The 12242-nt window shown below is 37.4% G+C and overlaps 1 protein-coding gene across 1 annotated transcript in view; it reads right to left on the reverse strand.

Moving 5' to 3' along the window:
- The window catches only part of NPAS3 (neuronal PAS domain protein 3), an 861019-nt gene that overhangs the window by 104629 nt on the left and 744148 nt on the right, over positions 1–12242 (reverse strand).

The following is a 12242-nucleotide window of genomic DNA, read 5'->3' on the forward strand; positions in this document are numbered from 1 at the left end:
TTGGTTTTAATGATATTTATTTTAAAATGATTTATTGATTGTTCCAGCTTTTAAATGTTTGATATTTTCTAACAATTAAAAAAGTTAAAATGAAACTTAACACATGCACATGTTTTTGAAAAAACGTTAAAACAGCACAGCGGTGTATACGGCGAGAACAAGCCTTCCTCCCAACTCTCACCTGAGATTTCCTAGGGTCCGTCTCACAGGCCACCTCTGTGTTTCCTATGTGTCCCTGCAGAGATTCTGATCCACATGCCAGCACATGTGTCTGCACCTGCTTTCACTTGGTGCATAAATGACGGCAACCAATATGTGTTCTGCCCTTTTCTGCTGGATAGCTTGAAAACCGGGTTCCATATCTGAACATGTACATCCCTCAGCATTCTTTTTAATGGCAGCATAATATTTTAACCTATGGTTTACCTTCATTTATTTAGCCAAGTCTCCACTATTGATTAATTATAGATCAATTCAATTGAACATTACAATGGAGTTTCTTATAAATGTTCTTTATGCAAAGGATTATTTTAAATAGGGAATTTTGGTAGAATATTTCAGTTTCCTTTGTGAAACCTGTCTGAGGAAAGGAAGTATGGCAGGGGTTTTTAAAGCTAACATTTAGGGGAAGGTATTACTAATTCAGAATGACCTAAAAAACAAGGTGGATGTGGACACTGAAAATGATGAGAAAATGTTTGAGTTCTGAAAATGTGATTTATCTTCTTCGGGAGTAAAATTATTTTACAACGTAAGATATTCCTGGAGCACCCTGTGAGCATCTTCTGAGGGCTGGTGAGGCAAAAAGCTTTAATGTGATCTCTCTCTCGAAAGAAGTTAAGCTATGATAAATGAGATAACCAAGACTTCACATTCCCCTTCGAAAGAACATGGAAACCACCCAGTTTCATAGCAAAAGCCACAGACTGTTTACTCATATAATTTTAAAAAACCTTTGTGTTCCTAAAGCAGAATAAAAACGTTTAATATTTATCTTCTGAAAATTCTGGAGGTCATATGCTATATGTCTCTTGGTACCTGTAGTTATCTTTCCTAGCCCTGTGACGGTTGAGTGACGACTTGTCATTTACTGTCAGTGCCTCACCAGAACCCTTGCTCCTCGAGGGCAGGTCTGCATCTGAGCTCTTCACTGTGGCCTGCCCAGCTCTGGCCAGGGCTTTGCAGACCATCGGATGCATGAGCTGCAGGAGTCTCTATCCATTGAAAGTATAGAAGAAAGAAGATACCCTTCTCAAATAGTAAGACTATAGAATTCTTCCAGAATGGAAATTTCTTTTCATCACTTATAATTGGACCCATTTGAGAGAAAGACACATTGAGGAGGAAAACCAGAATGTCTAATAACCCTGCCTATGCTAGGTTAAAGAACTAGCTACACAGTTCTTTAGCACGTTTAACAATCTATTATTAAAATCTCACTCGTCATGATTAATATTGAAGTCTATAAATACTGGGTGGAAGAAAGGAAGAAAATTTGTAATGTACATGAATGTATAATTCTTTAGGAAGCTTTAGACAGTCAGCAGATAAGTGACAACTTCGAGACACGCTTCTCTTCAGTCATCTTGGGTATCAGGTTACTGTAGTTTCCCATCACCATTTAAGAAGACTGATTAAAGGTTCAATCTGATCTAGTTATTTTTGGAGAGTGGGTTAGTTGCTTATTTAACTAGCATGTTAGTAAAGACTGAACTCTTATTTGTATTGGTGCCATAAACACATTGCCCCCAACTTTTCCCCGGCCCTCATAATTAAATTATATGTTGAAAAATGAAGGCAAGCCTCTTCTGTTTTGGAGAATAAATCATTCAAAACCGGTTCAACTTAACTTGTGATCATCCTAATCAAGAACAAAAGTTCTGCCAACCCCCTGGATGATATTATTCTCTGTTATGTAAGCTCTGGCTGAGCGAGTCCAAGCTGCCTGGGGGCAAATTCAGCCTTGAATTTGAACAGTATTGCTGTCTGATAGACATAGGTAGCAGGCTTATTTAGATGGCAAGGATAGCTCAGAAAAGTCTCGGTGATGTCACCCGGCATCTGGATATCGAGGGGTGGTGACAAGAATCTTTAATTTGGCAAGATTTTCCTGCATTCTAAAGTTGAAGAACTTCAGACCCAGAATAGGCCAACAGGCAGCCGTAGCTGGCTTTATAGACATGAAATAGAAGAAAGAGCAGGCTTTGTAAAGCTCAGAAAAGGCCCATCACTGAATGTATCATTAAAAAAGAAACATGAACTGGTAGTTCATAAATTTGTGGAGAAACAGCCCTTAGGAGAGTCACTTGGTATTCCAAATTGATTTGGGCAACTCAGAAGTAAGTAATGCTTTTGTAGCGCACGTTCAGCAGATTCTAGATGCAGGGATAACTCCTCAACTTCTCTTCCCTGAACAAATCATCATGAAGTCATATATATTATATATGAAACAAAAGCAAGAAACAAAACATACCGAATGTTCTTACTAGCAACCAGGACTTTGGGTTTACAGCAAATGTACTTTCCTTTCCTGGAAGCAAACTAAATTATACAGAAATTTAGTTAGGTGGAGGAATGAATTTCATCGGATAATCTAACTTGGATGTTGAAGTCAACAGCAGCTGCTATGGGTATGGTATTAGAGTATAAAAATCCAGGAGGCTGCTGTCCACCTATGAAAACATAAAAATCACAAGACAACCCCCAAATAATAATGCTGCACTATTTACTGAATGTGTTACGCTACTGAGCTTTTAAAATGAAACCTTCATGTTTTTTAAAGCACTCTTGTGTATATTATGTCTGTTGATGGCCCAACAACCATGTGAATAAATACTTGTTTCATTTTGTGGGTGAAGAAGGTGGGCTCAAAGTGTTTAAAGTACATTCTTAAGGCAAGCCAGTTGGCAGAGACAGAACCAGAAGTGGAATGCGGGTTACTTTTCTAGGCCAGGGTTCTTTTTGGGCCACCACTATTGTCTCATTAAAAGATTTCATTTACTTAGCACATAGTAGGTGGTGAGCAAATGCTAAATACATTAACAAATGAACAGCGACAGGTTAGATAACCATTAGGAATAGAAAAATACTAAAATCTGGGGAGTTACGAGAAAGAGTACTAACTGGAGGAAGATGAATAGTTATTACTGCTATTAACAAGGAATTTTGGTACTCTAATCATGATATCAAGGTAGAAGTTTTCAAAACTGTTCCTAAATAAAGAGAAGAAAAGAAAGTAGCATTTCTTCTTCGAGAGGAATACAGTCAACTGCTCAACAATAAGATAATGGAAGTCATTTTTTAACGACATAGGGTAACCCTACATTAAGTGCTACCTGACTTATGCAGGGAAACCTCACAGTTAAAGCTATGCAGACCTGAATCTTTGCTTTAATGATCAGCTAAAGTTTTAGGTCATTTTGAAAGTATAAAAAGGGATTGCTGTGGCAATCAATTCCTTTTATTTGTTCTTTCTTTTGTCTTTGTCACTTATGTAGAAATAGAAAACAAATTATAGCTACCCTATAGCTCTCACAACTCAGAATAATTTAGTTTCAATAGACTTGGTGATACTGTTTAAACCTTGAAAGTTAATAAACATGGATTTGTAGAATTAAAAATATTGAACTATTGGAGTGCTACCAACTCACAAAATTAAAGTTTTATAACCCAAAGTCGAAGACTGCATTCCACAGTTTAAATATTTCATATCTGACATTTTCCAACTTGACAATGTGAAGTCTGATTTTGATTTTTCAATCCAATATGAGTTTTGGAGTTTAATTCAAAATCAAGATAAAACCATTTTTGAGACCACCTTTTTCTGTTGTTCTCTTAATACTAGACAGTGTATTATTTTCACTTTGGGAAACAAAGTTTTCTAACTAACGTTGTTATATAACAAGGCTACAACTAGGAATTAAACAGTGGATGTGTATTGGTAAAGGGTAACAACCTTGAAAGTCAGAGTCTCTCATATGGTTGTATATGACCAGATTTACATATAAATTATATTCAAAGAAAATACTTTAAAAAATACTGTGAATTATTATGGAAGCTCCCTCAAGGGTGACCATCTGAAAGCAGAGTTAGGAATAAAAAAGTTGGGTGATGTGGTTCTGTGAGGTCATCGCAGAAGAACCTCAAAGTACAGGAAGTAAACTTTTGTGATGTGGAGGTACTTCAGTTAGTTGTATGGCCAGAACTGATGTGGTGGTAGGATTCCTTGTTGCCTAAACTCAACAGCCAGGCAATATTTTTCTTTGCAAGGCCTTTGGAAGCTATTAAAGGCATCATATACACGATGGTAGAAGATGCACATGAAGCCACAAAGAGGCTTCTATCATAAAAGCAGACACAGAGAAAGAAATGATCTGGAAAAGCCATCAGGGGTCACGTAGAAAGGTGATGTAACACTTAAAGGGATTCCTCATTTAGGTGGTCTTGCTGTTTCAGAGTATCTGATGGAAAGATGTTGTTTTGACTGTAAGGAAATTGGATAAACCAATGTAACTTAATGTTCAAGTTGGGAATGTAGACAGAAATGAAGATCTCCATGTAAATGCTGGCACCATTTTGTGACAGCTTTAGATCTGACCAATGCATGTTCATGTTTACTAGCTTTGTAAAAAAATAAAGGGCAGGTCTACCAGTGAAGAAATAAGTTACAGCAAATCTTTGACATTCTATACATTTTATCAGCTTCCCCATTATCACTTCTTGCGTAGAATACCAATGGGAAGAGCTCCTTTGACTACTAAATCACACCAGGAGAGGAAATGTTATACGCAGGTTCCCTCCTAAGGTCCTTTCACTAAATTTAAAACTTTTTGGGGGGCTTTTTGGCTGTTGTTTAATTAAGATTGACAGAACACTAACTCCAAATCAGCACAGCTCTCCTTAGATCAGTTTTGTTGTCAAATTCACTTTCTGAGTAAATGGAAAGACTAACACATATCATTTCTTAGATAATGTTTTAATATCCTGCATTGAATAAAACTTTTTTTAATCAAGTTGCAATGGTAGCACGGAACTCCACAAGGGGCGAGGGGGTTGCAGATGGCTGCATTACTCTAAATGTTCAAGCTTGACTGACCCATTTCATCAGCACTGTCAGAGCCTTGCACTGATACATGTTGACAACATTTAATCTTAAAAAATTGAAAGAAATGAATTAATATGCAAATTTCATCAGCTTTGTAATAAAAATGTCCTTGAAAAAAAACAGTGAACATGACCCCTGAGGAATTGTGTGAATTATCCCAGCTCAATTCTTTAAGTTAGTCAGAGGTACGCAGGTCCGCAAGGAAATCAGTGCAGATTTGACTTGGAAATAATTATGATGAAGAACAAAACACAAGCAGGTTGAATAAATGTAACAACTTGGGAAAAAGTCTTAGTCCTGTTTGTTATTCACTTTGAATTAACAGGATTAGGTTTGGTTTTTGAAAATAAAGGAACACCACTGTGTAATTTTAACACCTAAGTAATGTGAAAACAATATTTTTTAACTGTCAATTTTAGTGCATATTAAGAATCACAGCTGACAAAATCAGGCCCTTTTTTGGCTGTCAGAGTGCAGCTCTTTGGGCAAAAGAGATAATTACAAGAAACTGGTCTGTACACTACTGTTTGTGTGGGACTTCTGGATTGATCATTTTGATAGAAATGGCTGGTCAACTCCTAGTACAATAAGGTTGACTGAGTTTTGTTGCTATTGAAGTGACTAGTTATTTCACTGAATTTGCCACATTGATGGGATCATGTAAACATAGTCTCTAGATGTGAATCTGATCTATAATGATCTCCACAAGGGTATGTGAAAGGTCAACAATGAACCACAAACTCAGTCCAGGAAAACAGTCATCTAGGTAGGCATGCAACTGTAGCTTTCTGACTTTGGGTCTGGACCCAACTACAGAAAGCAAAAACAGGGATTGGTCATAACAGATGATTATTTCCATGTAAAAATTCAAGACTTTTAGAGTCCCCCAAAGTAATAAGAATGTTAACAAAGAAGCATAAATCATTAAGCAAAACAAAACAGAAACAACAAAGTAGCTTACCAGGGTCAAAATCAGTGAATGAACAGTTGAAGGATGGACATAATTCCTTTACTCCAGTAAATCTCATTAATTTCAATCTATGTATAAATATTAAGGAAGATGTGTTTTTTCACTTCAGCGCTCTGCATTTCTGTGCCACAAGCTAGAACTGTTTTTGCTCTCATTTCCACACAATGAATCATCCAAGCTCTGGGATCTGAAAGAATTTACTTTGCTACAAGTTCAGTTGTTATTCTGGGCACTGCTGATTTTGCTATGATAAAGTCTACACAAATTAACTCAAAGCTTTTTTGTTTTTTTTTTTTTGTTTGTTTTTTTGTTTTTTTAAAGACATTGGGCTAAACACTTGTTTTAAAAACCTTGTTTTAGCCGGGCGCGGTGGCTCACGCCTGTAATCCCAGCACTTTGGGAGGCCGAGGCGGGCGGATCACAAGGTCAGGAGATCGAGACCACAGTGAAACCCCGTCTCTACTAAAAATACAAAAAAAATTAGCCGGGCGCGGTGGTGGGCGCCTGTAGTCCCAGCTACTCAGGAGGCTGAGGCAGGAGAATGGCGTGAACCCGGGAGGCGGAGCTTGCAGTGAGCCGAGATCGCGCCACTGCACTCCAGTCTGGGCGACAGCGCGAGACTCCGTCTCAAAAAAAAAAAAAAAAAAAACCTTGTTTTAAAAAACCCCAAAGCTCACCAAAAACTGAGAGTCTCACACAAAGACCCCAAATAAGGGTTGTTAACTTGAAAACCTCTGCTTAGTCTCCTAGAGGCTCTGCAATCCTGCAACTTTCCTGATTTCATATATCTTTGGAAGACCAAGGCATATAATACAGATTTTGCCCAACCAAATTAATCTTGTCTGTAAGCTTTTGTGGTTCTCTACAAAAGGCTTTTAAGTTTCTCCTTTCTTTCTTAATCTACCATCAGTAAAATCCTACTTTTATAGTGCCCTTTGCACCTGCTTGCATAAAATGAATAACTCAACAGTTTAATTATGCACTATTCTATCAGTTGGGAAGTGATATAAAGTTGCAGACAGAAAAAAGAATAAAAACCTCTTTTGGTATCCAAAATTAATATATGTCAAGCTCAGGGTAAATCTTAATCTTTTCGAAACATTTTTCTAAAATAGATGTTCTTTTATCACCTGGCACATCAAGACCCATTGGAGGGAGGGGATTTTTAAAAAGGCATTTGGTTAACATGCTGCAGAACAGCACTTTCTTTTCCACCTCCCTTCAGTCTGTTCTTGAAAGATCTGAACAGTTGTATAATAATGAAAAATGGGCAATACTTGTGGGGCATTGCCTGTGCTCACATACCTCCGCCCACGCATTCATCATTCTGCAGGTATTGTCAGTGAAAGTTTAATTGCATAAACACTCTGTAACTGTCCTGTCATATTTCTTGTCAGTCTGGATTCCCTCTCTGGGCTCACTATCTCACAAAACTATAATTGAATTGCTACCAAATCACAAGAGCACCCCCCCTCCAAATAAAATCTTTATGAATAGAATTTGTTTCCTATCAGCAGATTTGACAAATTGTGGCAGAGGAAGGGCCTCGGTGATAATTTTTGAGTTTATTCTCAATGTAGCTATTTGCTGAATGCTCTTATCTATTTTTAAAAAATTTTAAAGCCCCAGTTGGGGGTTGAGGGAAGCATTCAATACCCCAAGGGGCTCTGTGGTAATCATTCTACAGAACCCAAGGAAGCCAGTGGAAAATGGGAAGGTTTTCTTTGCCCTACTGTGAAAGTTGTACCGTTGGCAAATGAAAGACATAAGAATTAATTTGAAATTAAAGTGGGCACCTGTCAAAGCTAAGATTTCACCAAATTCTGTGAATTCTTAGTTATGAGATATTAAGTACCCAATTTAGTCAAGTGTTTATTCCATGACATTTTCACTTCATTTCTCCTTACACCAAACCTTTCGGTGATCATTACTCATGTATGAGCTCTGAGCAGCCAGATTCTTTGACAGATTTTTAGGACCATGAACAAATGAAAATTAATCAAAGGCATGACATGCAATTTACTAAATATGGGATCATAAAATTTTAATGTATTTACAGCACTGTCAAATTATTAATACTTTCCAAAAACAAAAACAGAATGTATCTGATTTGGAATGAGGATCATCTTTTGTCTAGTCTTTGTTTCATTTTATATTCTTATAAACTGTACTTCCACATCCCACAATTTCACAATATAAACTCCCAGCAAAGGCCCAAATACCAGCAATTCTTTTTTATAATTCTGTTGGTGGTGTGGGCGTAAAATATAGCTGCTGGTGAATAACTCTTAAATGGAACTGGGCTTCACTCAGATTGACAACTGTCTGATTGTTTATGTTTTTAAAATGTGCTTATCAAAACCATGTAGGATTGATGGGTGTTTTTAGATGAAGTTATGTTTTTGCAACAGACTTAATTTAGGACTAAGGTTAAGGCTTAGGATAAATGAGTGCATTAGATGATTAAAGCACATTCGTCTTGTGGGACGTTTAAGTCATTTATTTATGACACTTAAAAACAAGCTAGGAAAGAAAGCACCATGGGCTTAACGAATCCGTTTTATTTATTTATTTTTTTTCAAATGTTAAACTAAAAATAATGACTTTTTTAATGGAACTCCAAAATATGACAGTTTACTGAATATCCAGAGGCAGAATCAAATATTCAGTGGAGTAAACATGATGAAAAAATACTAGAATTAAAATTTTCAACACTATATATGCGTGTATACATACTCGTCTCCTTCTTCCAATTTTTTTTTTTTAATTGAAATGACTCTTGTATTTGAAAAACTAGGGTTTCTGCCTCTCTTTAACATGGTCTCTTTTATTTTAAATAGTAGAAGATTTTCTGACAGTATAGGAATTTGGACTATTGTACCGCACTGTACTCGGTATGATAAAATACCTTGTCAGGGGCGACTGGATGGCTCAGGGGATTGGTAATGGGATATATAGAGCCTTTCACCCGTAGGTCATTGGCTTGAATTTTGTCCAGGTTGGCAGTGACTAAAAGTCATTAACATCTCATGACTGCTTGGTGGCCTATGTGAAATGAGTTTCTTAATTTATTTATTTAAGCCCATATATAGTGCCTATGGCCAGGGCATTTGGGCATCTCTCTTGCTTTTACAGATGCATTCCACCAGATCTACACTCATTTTAGTTCTCAAGATTAGTGATGAACTGAAGTCCTCCTACACAAAATAAATTGATTCACGTAAAGTTCAAACCAATACTGAGTACCGCCACACCATTCTCCAGCACAGACCGGAACGCTGCATGAAAGCTGATTTGATAGTAAAGGAGCCGTAGGTTGTGGAGACCCAATGTCCAATTCTGGGTTGCTTAGTCTTTCATGGTGCATAACCCACGTTGTGGCTGTGGTCATATCACAATGGCCCAGCCAGATAAAAAGGGAAAATATCAGTCAAGTACGTCATATATGCTATTCATCAGCTAAATTACTGGGTTATAACCAGAACACATTTTAATAGGCCGGGCTAGAAGCTGCAAAGCCTTGGAGACTAACATCAAGGTCTCTTCTAAAGTGGAACTGGCCAGCCTCCAAGCTAGCCTTAGAAAAAGGGAAGTCAGCAGGCGTATCTTAGTGTGCTGAAGCTAGCAGCAGTGGGATGGACCTCTGAGAATAAGCATTATGCATCTCTGTTAAGCTGTAAGAAAACTGAGTATACAAAAAATGTGAATCTGCAAAACAGAATTTGTACATTATAGAGGTTAGGGAGAGGTAAATTATCAGTTACCAGAAGAGTATTTCCTCTTAAATGGAGTCTTTACAAAAGCACCTCTTGTAGGGTGTATGTGTGTATCTGTGGGTATGTCTGTGGGTCTGTGTTTTTTCAGAAGCATATCTTTTGGGTACTGCGATTCATATAGAATTTGGACCCTTCAAATGAGGTAACTGGAGCATTGTGTCAGTGAAGCCCAAATTTAAGCTTTTCATGCATAGATGCCAATTTCCTATCAACCCCTGGCCAGCCTTTCCGTAAGGAATAAACTTGGTAATAAGAGGATGCTCAGTTCAACAGAATTTATAATAATACTAATTGAACACTGACTCTGTGCTGTACTACTGTTTTAAGCATTTTATATGTATTAAACTCATTATAGTCTTATGAGATGTGTTAGTATATTAATTCAGATAAAACCAACAGGTGATCATTCCTACATTATTCTCCAATCTAGACCAGAGGGCTAAACATTTATAATGGGAAAACTGACGCACATATAAGTTAATTAACTAGCAAGGTCACATATATAGTAAGTGACAGAGTCAGGAGGTGAACACAACATGGGCTGTCTGGTCCTAAGGCCCTAGGTACTATAAATTTGCACCTGATGCAGAGCTAGCTTAAGGAGTATGTCCTAAAATGTTGGTCAGGATTGTCATCTTCATATATAGTAACTCTCAATTATTAGGGTAACCTGCAAGTCAACCAGACTGCAGATTTTAAAAGTCTGTAATATAGGCAGTGCAATTTAACTGAATTCCTACAAATCAGACAGAACAACCCAGTAACTGATTACCACCACTGCACTGCTCTGGGCAGCCACAATCATATCTTTGCACCAAAATCTCCTGGTGTACTGTTACGGATGAAAACACCAGAGACTTTTGTGCTCTGCCTATGTAAATGAAGAATAGGTAGGACAGGGTGGAAAAGAGATATGAGAGCCTTCAGATCAAAGCTTAGGACTGCACTAAAAACCGTGCAACTTGGAGTTGACAAGTCTTGTCTTAAAACTTGGCAGTTAGTTACTAGATTCATCTAGGAGCTCACTTTTGGGAAAGCTTGAAGTGCACCCTGAGGACTGATGAGAAACCTTTGGGAGATTTACCAAATGAACTGGAAAATTTAACCTCGGAATAGAGTGGCCCATCTGTGACTCTGCTTGCGGTGGGTCTTGGAGGAAGAGAATGGCATGGATGCGGGAAGGTAGCATCCAGCCTAGTAGAAACAAGATCATGTACAGTGCTCAATCATGTGCTTTTGGGGTATTAGTAAGAGTTTCTCTTAAAAAAGTTTCCCACAGTCAAACACATTGGGAAAGGCTAGTTTCAAAACATAGGTTTATTGATTTTACATGAATTTCAAATTTTCGCTAAGCTAACATTCATTGTTAATTTCCAGCGAGAACATGTACTATCAAGTTTTTTCCTTTGCCGTTTAACTGGGGAATGCTTTTTCTGGGGAACGGTTGAAAAACTACCTATTGGGTACTATGCTTACTACCTAGGTGATAGGATCATTTGTACACCAAACCTCAGTGACATGTAATTTACCCATGTAACCTGCACATGTACCCTCTGAACCTAAAATAAGAGTTGGGAAAAAAAAGTTCATCTTGCAGAGCAGTTATGAGGAGGAATGTATTTCGGAAGTGCTGTGTTAGACTTTACATCAGCTGTGCATTTTAGAAAGCAGAGAAGACGAAGTGGTTCCTTACAAACTGATACATAGATTTACCTACCGTGTATAAAATGGAGACTTCTATTAACTGAATCTCTCCACAGAGAATTTTTTGATTCCTATTGGGAGGTGGTTTATGTGGCTACAGGTTCTGGGACAGCAGAGACATTTTTGGTAACTACCCCATCCCAGAATCTAGGACAAAGCCTGGCGCATGCATTTGCAATAAATTAAATGAGTAAAGAATAAACAAAAGAATGAGTGAATGTTTTGTGTATCTAAACTATAGACATGCAACTATGTTTTTACATGTGAAATGTAAAATTTCCCGTTCTGTGAAATGGGAAGTATTTTCCTAAATATTGGTCACATTTTAAATTCACTTTTAAGTTATCAACTAAGTTTCTACCGAATTTTGAGTAACAGTAATTCGGGCAATCAATTGATACTTTTTATTGCCCTCTAACATCAACCCCTGCTGTGTCTAATAAAGAGATGGCTGGGCACAGGAGAGTAAGTAGACTTTAAATTCTTTCTGTTGCCATCAGTTTTATGAATATTCTTGTCAGTGTTTTTATTTGGAGAGGATAGCCTCTGACGAGTGAGAGGCACTGGCTAGCAGACTGATGTTTTACCAAAGACATACAATGTACTTGAATAAAATGTAAAGGAACAGCTTTGAACTCTAAGCATATTTACATATTAATAGTTCATGATCAATAGCATATGTAATTTT

The sequence above is a fragment of the Papio anubis genome, chromosome 7, assembly GCF_008728515.1.
Source record: "Papio anubis isolate 15944 chromosome 7, Panubis1.0, whole genome shotgun sequence".
Classification (NCBI taxonomy): domain Eukaryota; kingdom Metazoa; phylum Chordata; class Mammalia; order Primates; family Cercopithecidae; genus Papio; species Papio anubis.